Below are 12,209 nucleotides of genomic sequence, written 5' to 3' on the forward strand. Positions count from 1 at the left end.
GGGGCGGGAACTGCAGGGCCCGCTCGGTTCCCCACCCCTTCCCCGCTTCTCGCGAGGCTTCTGCCGGCACCGGGGGCTCGGTGCGCCGGGCGCTGGGGCGGAGCGGGGCCATGGCCGCCCTGCGCTCCCTGCTGCGGTGGCGCCGCCGCCTGGGGCCCGCGCCCGGCGCTCCGCCGGCCCGGCGGCTGTGGGGCGGCGGCGGCGGGGCCGGGGCGGCGGGGCCGCGGCGGTGGCGGCGGGAGCTGGGCTGGGCGGCGGCGGGGGCGGCTCTCGCCGGGTTCGCGGGGTACCGGCTGTCCGAGCGGCGGCGGGAGCCCTCCCGGGAGCCGGCAGCCGCCGAGCCGGGCGGGGCCAGGGCGCTGCTCCCCATCCCCGTGGCGGCCGCTGCCAAGGAGACGGTGACGGTAGGTGTGTGCGCGCCTCTTCGCAGGGAACCGGCTCTGCCAGGGGCGGCTCTCCGGGAGGGCGCAGAGGTGACCCTGCGTGGAGCCAGCTCCGGGCCGGGAGGCGAGGCAGGGCCCCAGCGGGAGCTGTCACCCGTCGGGAGAGACGGGCTGTCCCCGGAGCGCGGCCGCGGGCACGGGCGCGCCTTGGCTGCGCGTCGCAGTGTGAACTCTGCGTTTCGCCTGTGGTGCTGTCCTAGTCGAATCCTTCTTTAATAGAAGACGCTGTTTTGCAAATGGAACAGCTCCGGGCAGCGCAAACCCTGAGTTTCGGTTTATACTCAGGACAATTATCTTTCTAATATGAAATTTCCTGTAGAGTGAAAGGTTTACACTGAACTTCGTAAGAAGTGACAGTATTGAGACAAATAACGGTTCAGTTGGACTAATTCAGTGAAAACACCGGTTGAGTAACCAGGGGTAGCAAGAAACAGTTGTCGTTAACCTGGAAAATGAAGTTTGCTGTGATAGGGATGAACTCCTGCACCACAGCCTATGTAACATATGGTAATGATAGCATTGGGGTTTTTTCATTTAAAAATGTCGAGAGCTGTGATTAGGCAGTTTGTCAGAGTGGCATCTGCTAAGACTGGAAATCAGTGGTGCAAATGGCCTACTTTGTCTATACCAAGTTTATTTTATACTGTCTTTGAGAACAGGATCAACATTTTTGCAGTGGAGGCCTAGTCCTTAAGTATGAATGTTGTTAGCCCTTTTGCCCTGCATCATTAGCTGAAAGGCAGATTCTGTTGGCAGCATCCTTGGTGAAGGTAAATTGAATCTAGTATTTTTGATTATTCATGGTCTTGTGTCTGGAATATGTTACTGTGGCACAGAGGACTGAAGACAAACTGTTTCAGTTTTTCATAGTGTTTTGATTTGACAGAAGTTTACGCTGTTTTACTTATCCAGTCTTAATTGTCAGTTTTCTTTAAAGGGAAGTATTGCTGCTGCACCTTTGAAAAGTCGATGAATTTACTTGGATGTATGATTATGAATTTTCATGTGCATCACTATAAAAGCATTGAGGTTGAAAATTAAAGACTAAGTTTATACTTCAATTAATGTAAAACTAAAAACAATTATAAAATGTAATACCTGTGTATAACTATTTTTTGAAGACAAACACTGTCTTGAAGCCAAACAACTTTCTTCTGTGTGGAAAAGGGCTCTAATTTGGTTTTCTATTTGCATAGCAGAAAATTTGAAAGATTAACTTGAAATATGTCTGTTCAGATTGTGTGGACCAAATCCAGACTGACATCTGAGAATATTAGTTTTATGTTCCAGGTTTTTATTTTTGAATGATTGATGTAACTGATTTGAAATTGCATGTGTGTGTGCTCAGGATTCCTGAAAAAATATCCTTTCAGTTGAAGCCCCCTACAAATGAGGATCAAATAGCTGTGGAATTTTTGGTCTGAGGTAGAGGGTTCATGTGCTTTTTCTATTATTGACTCTTGTCCTGCCCAATGGCTTGTGGGGAAAGACCGTAGTTTGAAACCAGAGCTAGATGGGGAACCAGCAAGAATAGTTTGACCATGAGCTCTATCTGTGATCCATTTGTAATTGCTCTCTAGATCTGTGATGAGCACCAACTCTTTCACTACAGATTTCTAAAACATTTCCAGAGATGGAAAAAAAGTTGCAAATACTGTGTTCAAATTGCATTCAATGGTATTCATGGTATTCTACAATGGTATTGTATTGTAACATCCTTTATTAGAAGGCTGAATTAGTGTTGCCTGAGTGGCAGTAACTTTTTTAATTCCTAATTTTGAGTGCTGAGTTTTCAACTTTAATAGATTTTAACAGTTTAAAATGTCTGATAACTTTGAAAGTAGAAAATTCTGTCATGAAAAGTCATAAAGATGTCAGTCTTACTAGGATCAAGGTTGGAGCTCTTGGATCTACTGCAGAGTGTGTTAAGAGTAATCATTGGAGAATCATAACCTGCAGCTTCTGTATAGATGAGTTTGATGGAACTGTGATGCATGTTTTTGTAGGATATTTTTACAGTTTTATCAGGTACTGACCAGCAAAGAATGATGAGGCTCAAGTATCTCGGGATCCTCTCCAGCTGCTTTTGGTTGTTTCTTTATTCCTGATGCACAAAGTCTGGCACTGTTTTCTGGGGTTTTCTAGGTTTACCCTTACCCCACTTTCCTATTTCCCTAATTCCTCATTTCATTTCCAGTGACAGGCTGCTTTTCATTCCACCAAAGCAAATAATGCATTTTCTTTTTCCTCCCTTCGTCCAAGCCACAGTCTTCTACTTCATCCGAATATTTTCATTTGTGTGCTTCTTCCTTAGCCTTTCCTCTAGCAGCATGTTTTCCCCAAATGCTATTTACTGAGATCATTGGAAGCAGGAAGTGGTGTCTCTGCTGTCAGTATCTTAGTAAAGAGATCTACAGCAGCTGGTAGGAGCAATTACACTGAATGTTTCTTGCCTCATCCCTGGGGGACAGAATAACCACTAAAAAAGACCCCAGTACTGACTGTAAAGGCACCAGCCCTTGCAAAACCTGAAATCCTTTCCTTTAAAATGTAGACAGCTGTAATGTATGGACTTGTATAAACATAGACTTGACAGAGAGTCTTAAATTTTTTGATGTTGTGGGGGGGAAATCTATCTCCTCCCATAGTTTTTGTGTTAATTTAAAAAAAAATCCATTCTGAAACATTGATGATGGATAATTTCATTTTTAAAGGTTAAGACATAGTGTGTTTATAACTGAAAACAGTATCACAGTGTAAAGTATTCAGCTATTCAGAGATTTCAGGAGTATTCAGGGTAGTTATGGCTGTCTCACCTGTAGCATTGTGGTTAACCTTGGCCAGCAGGCACCACACTTGTACCACACAGCCACTCCCTCATCTTCCGGCAGTGGGATGGGAAAGAGACTTGGAAGTGCAAAAGTGAGAAAACTTGTGGGTTGAAATAGAGACAGTTTAACAAGCAGAGCAAAAGCCACACAAGCAAAGGAAAATAAGTCATGCAAATAAAGCAAAACAAGGAATTGATTCACTGCTTCCTGTGGGCAGGCAGGTGCTCAGCCATTCCCAAGGCTCCATTACATGTAACGGTGACTTGGGAAGGCAAATACACTGAATGTGTGTGTCCATTTCCTCTTTCTTCCCCAAAGCTTTTATTACCAAGCACAATTATTGTGTGGTATGGAATCTTCCTTTGGTAAGTTGGGGTCAGCTGTCCCAGCTGCGTTCCCTCCCAGCTTCTTGTGCACCTCCAGATGACTCACTGATGGGACAATGTGAGAAGCAGGATGAGCCGTGACACTGTGCCAGCACTGCTCAGCAATAGCTGAAACATCTCTGTGTTATCAACACTTTTGGTCACAAATCCAAAGCATAGCACCGTACCAGCTGCTGTGAAGAAAGTTAACTATGCCAGCCAAAATCAGTACAATACCTAGTACTAGCTAGCTATACGTCCTTCTTACTTCTTTGGAGGAATTTTTGTAAAAGTGTAATAAGTGAAGTGGCCTTCTTGTTTCATCCAGGCAGCTCCAGTGGACAGTAGAATAGTTTTCTGATACCCCAAGCACTGAAAAACGGGTTAACCTAGTTTACCTTTTGACTATCAAAGAACAGGGTTTTTTTCTGGCAGGTCACCTGCTTCCAGATAATGTTCATATGGCCTGTGAGAGTATTTTGAGGATTGTGCTAGTCCCAGTTAATATCCCTACAGCTGACTTCAGATTCTGTCACTGAGTTGAAATAATGCTTGGCAGTAGTGAGAGAATATTTAAGTATATAGAGTTATCATACATATCTTGATAGTTGGTTGCTTTGTCCTAATTTGTCCTACTACTTTGTCTTCTAGGTTTTATGAGCCAAGAAATTTTAAGAGGGCTTTTAGATTCCAGGACTAATAGTGATGATGACACAGGTGTTGATGGGACACCTTTTTGACCGGTTCAGAAATGAGGCACATCTTTTGAGAGTAACTGGGAAAAAAAAGTGTTTGAGACTTGTAGAGAAACAGTGTGTCAAAATGGTCTGTCTGTCTGTCTCCATGTTCTATGAAATCGTTACAGTATGAAACCTGATGAGGAACAGATTTGTGAGTTTATGTACAGATGAGTAAGAAAATGCTCTTTGGTAAAAGTCAAGTAAGCTCTGAAATGTGTCACCAGCATGGGGTGTGTGGTGTGGCAGACTATTTGATCAGACAAAGATCATGTGATCAGTGCAAAAGTACATTTGCTTGACCAAGCATAACATTTGAGGTGTTCTGATGGAGAGTAAGATTTTTTGCAGAAGCAGCATGAAGCTAAGCTCCCTACAGGATTACCTTTTCCCAGATGCTTTCTGAAAATAACTCTGGACCCAAGGGCTTTATAATGATTACTTGGAGTGAAATCTTGGACACTATAATAAACCAGCAGTTTTAATTCCAGGGGTGCTGCCACAGAACATATCAGAACCAAAGTAAAATTCTGCACTCAGAGCTGCTAGTTTTGTGTCTGAAGATTTTGGTGAAGACTGGGACAGCTCCACTAGCAGACAGCTCCTTTAAAGTCTAGGAGATGGTTGTGCAGAGCAGGAATCTCTTTGAAAGAACTGTTACTTTGACAGAGTGACACAGTTCCTCAGAGGAGGTAATACTTGTCTTCAAATTCCTTACTTCCAGAAGTTCAGTGTCATTAGTAAAACTTACTAAAATGGTCTTGGAAATACCAATGATGCCTCTTTGTACTCTGAAGAGATCTTTTATGTAATTATGTTGTCATTGTGTAAAGGTAGTGAACTCCAGACCACTATTTATTTTTTTGGGATAGTCTCTGAGAATCACTTCCTTCAGAGATGATTTAGGAATTTCAAGAGGGGCAGGGAGAGACAGACACAGAATGTGTACTTTATCACATTTCTTGAAGGCACATTCATTTCCAGGAGGAAGAAGCTACATACCTCAGATGTTTCCAAAGGTTTTTTTCCTAGTAGCTCAGCAGTACTGTCAAACTCCCACTTTGTGAAAATACTCAATGGTTCAAGTGTTTTTGTTGCAGCACATTTCTAAGTGCATTATGTCATGTGTTTCCATCTCTGTGAAATGAAGAACGCTACTTTACCTCCAAAAAGTAAGGGAAGCTCCCCTCAGGAGGAGACTCTCCTGCCTGCTCAAAGAGGATGCTGTTCCAAAAGATGCATAAGCATCACTTTTCCAAAAGCCACTTGCAGCAAATGCTATTTCATAAGTATTGTGCGTTTCATGTCGTAGGTCAGTTGCCAAATGTAGGAAGATGGTTTGCTCTTTGGCTGGTCATATGTGAAGTTCCTTACCAGCGTAATCCTGAGAAGGATACTGCTTGCCAGCCAGGTGTAGTGAGAGCCATGCTGAAGGAAAAGGAAGGTTTACATTTCATCATTAATTCTGTGTTCTTCATAATGTTAAAAAAGGATGGCACATGTTTGGGACGGACAGATCAGCTACTGGTGTGTTTTAGTGTTGCATACAGTGAAGCATATGAACATCCGGAGCTGGATATACATACTGACTAAAGCGTCTTGAAGAACTGCTATAGGCGAAGTGGCTCTCGTGTGAAACTAATGCAAGGACTGATACATTAGTTACCCCAAGGATTTCCTGTAACAGAGTTATACCTGAATGTGGCCCTCTTTACAGCATTTTAAACACATTCCAGCTTCCTATGCTTGTAAATACTTTAATATAATAATGTCCTTATCTCAGTGAAGTGGGATCAACTAACAGAATTGTTAGCTGTGCTACATCTAAGTAGTCTGCTAGAAATACAACTTCAGTAAGCATCAAAACAATTTTGTCTACTTTGGGATTTTCCCACACTGGGAACCTGACGGTTAACCTTTTGGCCACCCAGCATGAAAATAGAATTGTGCTACTTTTATCTACATGGGAGCGTATTAAATAAGCCTGAAGTCAAATATAAACGAAGGAAGTTAGGAACAGCATTGCTTTGAAAACCTTTGTATTTTAATAATTTGCACAGATTCTCATTGATGGAAGACAGATTACTTTGCAAGCAAAAATTCAAAGAAAGTTATTCACTTGAAATAAATTAAAGATTAAACTACTGTAGCAAACATATTTTTGACTGCAAGCAAAATGTACCTTTAGTAGTAAACGTTGGCTTCTTTAACTAAAATAGACTCTCCTTTATCTCAGTTGGAGAAAGCAAGAGAACACTGATTTGACTTGGAACACAGCAAAGTTGTGAGATTTTATGTGATAGTGCTGGAGCTTTTTGCCTCACATGCACACACAGAATGTATATTTTGAACTATTTGTTCTGTAAAACATTTTCCATTTTTTGTGGATATTCTCAGAATCTGGGAGTTGGAGTACTATTCTGGGTTTTGATAATGGATTCTACTAGATTACTTCTGCAGAGCTTTATGAGCTTGTAGGCATCAAATTTTTAATTTCCAAAAATCCTGTATCTGGCATTTAAGCTTATCTCTGTGGGAAAACTAGGTATTTTGTCACGGAATAAAACTTACTAATTACTGACCTAATGTTACACAAGACTCACACTTGACAAAGAACATTTCTTTTGTGTTTTTTAATAAAAAGACTTGACAAAGAACATTTCTTTTGTGTTTTTTAATAAAAAGAGTAATGAGGTACTGTTTTATCTTCTGCACTTTACTCCCAGTGAATTTGAGCCGTATCTTTGCCATTTTTTTATATTTGCAGATACTTCAGGGTCATAACTATGGCAAAATTTTAGCTATTTTGATGTAACTGTGGGCTCATGCTCTGTGTTAGGCCTTGCATTCTGTTATGACAATGTAAAGTTATTGCATGGGTTTCACTGGAAGGACATACAGGTTAATTCATGTTATGCCAAATTTTGAAAGGAAATGTTTCTGAGGTAAGACAGCCAGTAAGATGAACATGGAACACGGGACCAGAAATGGAGATTAGCCTGTGCTTCAAGGAACTTCAAGGAGTACATGGAGACCTTTGGTGAGAACGATGCCTAGGAAATCCTAAGGCATCAAGAAAACCAGATTTTCAGGCCATTTTGACTTCTCTCTATTGATAGACATGGTACATGAAAGATGAACCCAAAATGGGAATGGGTTTTTAACTCTGAATTTGCTTGATAAAAAGCCTAGATTTTCTTCACTCAAGTTTTTGCTGTGAATAGAGAGAGAAAATACTGAGCGGTGTCACCCTGAAGAGGTTCTGCAAGGAATGCTTTCGAAGTTGATTGACTTAAAAATGTCGATTGTCCATAACAAAAACCTTCATCTAAAGGACTACTGTTTTGTGGCACATGTGGTGGTATTATTACAAGTAGGGCTTTAGGTGGCCCTCTTTAAATACCATACTTGCAGAAAAGAGTTTTTTAGTAATTATATTAAGTCATTGAAACATGTTAGTGAGAAAGCGTTATCATCATATTTTCATTTGGGTAATAAATTTGAAGCTTCTGAGGCCTTTCCCAGATATTTTAGGCTATTGTAATATGTTTGTAGCATAGATTGACAACGACAGCACAGACAATTGAAGAATGATACTCTCCCTTCAGTGAAGTACCTGCCAAATTACTATTTGGTCTTCAATTTAGTTTTACTTGCCTTGTTTCAATAAAAAATGTTTCCCTCTGTTTCCTTTGCCTGATTGTGGTGTGTGTATAAGTGTTTAATCTATTTAATCCATTTTAGAAAGAGCTTTGAAATGTCCTCCATGGGAGAATTAGGTATGTGTGTATGCAGTTCTGTGTTAGGGAACAGCAGGAAAATAGGCCAAGATAATTTTTTCTCTTCAGCTGATTTAAACACCTGAAAAAGGTGCTGTGTGCTCTCTGCAGTCCTTCTATAAGAGTATGGTGCTGGAGGATGGGGTGAAATATGGAGCAATAAGGTACCTACCAGAGTTTGAGGGAGGAAGGGCAGAAGCATGATAACCATAAGTTGTTAGATTATAACTGTTAACACTTAAAAATTTTTGAGAATAGAGAAAAGATAATACATTGTTTGTGAACTCTTGCAAGCTTCAGTCTTGCATATTTTCATTTACTTCTTGAGTTGTGAAGTTGGAAGGATGGAAAGTTTATCTACCAGCTAGATTCTTAGTTTTAGCTTTGGACTTTTTTCCCCTGTATTTCTACTAATGAAGCAGGTCAGTGTGTGTGTGCAGGTAAACCAGAGATAAGCAGCTATGCCTAAAATTAAGGTATTACTGTTCTTGGGAGATTTGTGACTTTGTGTGTGAAGGAAATGGCCGTGTCTTTTTTAAAAGACAGAGAATTGTAATGTGATGCAAGATCACACTAATTAGTAGGCATGATTGCCAAGAGGATTAGTAAAAATGTAGCATAAAAAGATCTACCTTCATTTGTTTGTCAGAAAGATGTACTTTCATGAAAGTTTTTGAAAATAGTTGGTAATCACAGAGAGATTTAGTCTGGATAAGCTCTTGAAACTTCAAATAGAAATTGGAAACTTAGTGAATCCTGTTCACTTCTTCACCAATAGTACCTTCCCTGAGGTACTAAACATCTATTTTCTGTCTCTTGTTCAAAGAATCTTAGAATGGTTTGGTTTGGAAGGGACCTTGAAGATCATCTAGTTCCCAACCCCCCTGCCATGAACAGGGACACCTTCCACTAGACCAGGTTGCTCAAAGCCCCATCCAACCTGGCCTGGAACACTTCCAGGGCATCCACAGCTTCTCTGGGAAACGTGTGCCAGGGTCTGACCACCATTCTTTTCTTCACAGTAAAGAATTTCTTCCTAGCATCAAATCTTACTCTACCCTCTTTCAGTTTAAAGCCATTCCCTTTGTCCCATCTCTACATGCCCATGTAAAAAGTTCCTCTCCAGCTCTCTTGCAGGCCCCTTGTAGGTCCTGGAAGGATGCTCTAAAGTCTCCCTGGAGTCTTCTCCAGGCTGAACAATTCCAACTCTCTCAGCCTTTCATCACTGGAGATGTGCCCATTGATACAGTAAGACTGCCCAAGATGGGCATAAATATGAAATAAATCAATCAAGAGCAATTGGTGTTATCACTAAGATTTTCACACCTGCCTCACTGCATTATCATTTGCAAATGTTGGGGAAAACAGAACATGTTTCATTGTTATGTGTTGAGGTGAATTTCTTAAATGAATGCCTGAAGTGCAAATTGAGGTAATATTTTAGAATGTCCTGGTTTTAGATTAGAATATTTGTTAGTTCCCAGTAATTGCAGCTTTTATACAAGAGAAAATGTTTGTATGTTGCATAAATTATTAGGCATAATAGAAGCAGTAAAGCTCTGACAAGAAATTTGGACAAAAAAAATAATGTTATTTCCAAAGATGGTTTTATTTGTCAGTTTGCTAATTGTGTGCCTGGAGTCTTCTGCAGCCAAACTTTGCTTTTACTTGGACATTTCGTGTATGGACCAGTGATCAAATACATGTTAAGCCTTGGTTACATGTATTTAAATTCATATTGGATCAGTAGCAGAAATAAGTTGTTTTAATTATTTCAGATAAAACCACCAAGTTTAAAATAAAGTGGTGCTTTTACTCCTTGGAATAAAATTATGCTTAAGTTCACAGTTTTCCCTCACTTGAAGCAGGTGGAGCTTGCTGCTGGAGCAGGTGGTATTTTCTTTTCCATAATCTGTAAGTTCCTGTGGCCTAGGTTTGAAACAAATAACTGGTTTTTTTGGGCGTAGGTCCAGGCATCTGTCTGACTTAAAAATAACACCACCAGAAGAAAAGTTCTCAGTCAGACTGGTTCCCTTATCCAGTTTGATTCTTGGAAAAGTGAACATAAAGCACCGGAGCAAGGGCATGCAGGTATTGGGCCTTTAGGGAGGTACTCCTCTTTATGGGGGCAGGCTGTGTTCCTGTCAGGTTACAATGATTTTGAGCCAGAGCATGAAATACTGACATTGCTATATAGTCAGAGGAAAACTAGATTGAAAAATTAGGCAGAAATTAAGGCTTTGCAGACCTGAGTACTGACATGCATCAATTTTAAGCATGTCTTTAAAATTCCATGTTTGCAGTATGTTATTTTATACTTGTAGGAGCATAGAGTCCTTAAGGTGTTGAAATATGTGTCTGAGAATTTAGCAAATGCTTTTCTGAGTGTCTCAAGCGAAATATTAAGCGGTAGTACCTGAGACAGTGAGAATTCCTTGAGAGAGCAAAGAATCTCAACATGCTCTCTAAATACTGACAGTGATCAAAATTAAAATGATATTTGAGAGATACATTATCTAGAGATTTCCATGATTGCGTATGATTGATTTTGACTGATTACAATTGATTATACATACGGTGTGTGTAATATGGCCTTGAAGCTGTTTCTTTTCTGAAAATTGACTTTGCAGAAATATTGCTTTATTACTTGTGTTTACCACCTGAATGTATTCATGAGCATGTTTGTAGTAGTGATAAAATAACATATGTATCAAAAAAAAGGTTATAAAACTTCAAATACAGGGATAATCAGTTTTGTCACTACAAGCTCTGTCAAAACAACTGAGTTGTGTACTTCCCACATGAAGGCATAGCTTGAATGCCACTGGACTGCAGAAGGATCAGTAAGACCAAAATATTCAAACAGTGAGATAGGACAGAAATATTTTGGCTTGCATGTGAGTATGTCAGAAAAGAATTCAGCTTCTGTCACTTTAATATGACTTTGCGGGTCTGGCTGTTGGACTTTATTTTTTTCTCCCCATATTTAATTTGGTAATCATTTGAAGATTATAAAAAAACATGAAGCCATGGTTTAGAGCTGCTTCTCAGGCAGAAGTGCAGAATATTTGTAGAGCAGTCTACTGAAAACTAAATTATAGTATAAGCCTTTCTCTTAATCTTTCTATGAGAGGTTCGTCTGTTGAAACATTTTCACACATATACACATGGAGCAATGATTTTGAAAGTACTAGAGACGGTCCAGAAAGAGAAATACACAGTCAATCATGTTTTGTCCTTATAGAAGGCTGGCTAAAATGTCCTAGATAAGGTATTAAGTAGTAAGACTCCCCTGTAAAACATCATCATTTTTTTTCCACATAGAAAGTGTTTTATCTCTTTTAGGCACATTCATTTTTGATGCTTCTATAAGACAAATCTAATTTAATCTCCTAGTTACAACTGAGGCCATAAAATTTTGTTTGACTGCATCAGTCTCACCAATGTTTTTTTTTTTTAAGGATGTTTGCAAAGCTGAAGAAAAGTGAGCCCAGATCTTTGACTGCTCAATATAAATTTGCTTCTAATTGCTGAAATCTGTAATCTATTCTTAGAAGGGTTTTGGAAAACCAGTTTCTGTTTGTATTTGAGGACAGTTGTCTCAGTGGACAGCCACTGCAAACATCTTCCAACTTATGTTTGGGTTTAGATGCCTCTGAAAAAGTGCATTTGTCTGTTTTCTTAGTTATTAAAAGAAAACATAGTATTAATTGACTTAATGTGTTCCTTAGATAGATGAAGAATTTTAGGAATACTGTATGAAATGACAGGAATACTAAGCAAGTTGGGATATTTCATTTATAAGATGCTGCATTCCTATTTTAACGTAATGGGAGAAGTTACCTGTATGATTGCTCTTCCTTCTAGGAAACAGTTGGGGTTTGGTTTTTTTGTCTCTGAAAAATGTTGATACTTACATTTTCTTCAAGATAATGATTCCACAGAGGAGCTTGCCTCATTATGGGCTAAAAAGAGTTTTCAGATAGCAGTAGCATATTTTCTGTTAAAGGTTTGACAGTGTAACAGAAAGATGTGAGAATTTAGGACATTTACA

At 39.9% G+C, this 12,209-nt stretch overlaps 1 protein-coding gene across 1 annotated transcript in view; it reads left to right on the plus strand.

Annotated features, from left to right (window-relative positions):
• Positions 1-253: 253 nt before the first annotated feature.
• MICU3 (mitochondrial calcium uptake family member 3) overlaps positions 254-12,209 on the plus strand; it is a 54,039-nt gene continuing 42,083 nt past the window's right edge. Inside the window, exon 1 of the mRNA XM_032108572.1 lies at positions 254-404. The gene's annotated coding sequence lies outside the window, so the exon portion shown is untranslated. The remainder of the gene's footprint in view (positions 405-12,209) is intronic.

The sequence above is a fragment of the Corvus moneduloides genome, chromosome 5 (genome assembly GCF_009650955.1).
Source record: "Corvus moneduloides isolate bCorMon1 chromosome 5, bCorMon1.pri, whole genome shotgun sequence".
Classification (NCBI taxonomy): domain Eukaryota; kingdom Metazoa; phylum Chordata; class Aves; order Passeriformes; family Corvidae; genus Corvus; species Corvus moneduloides.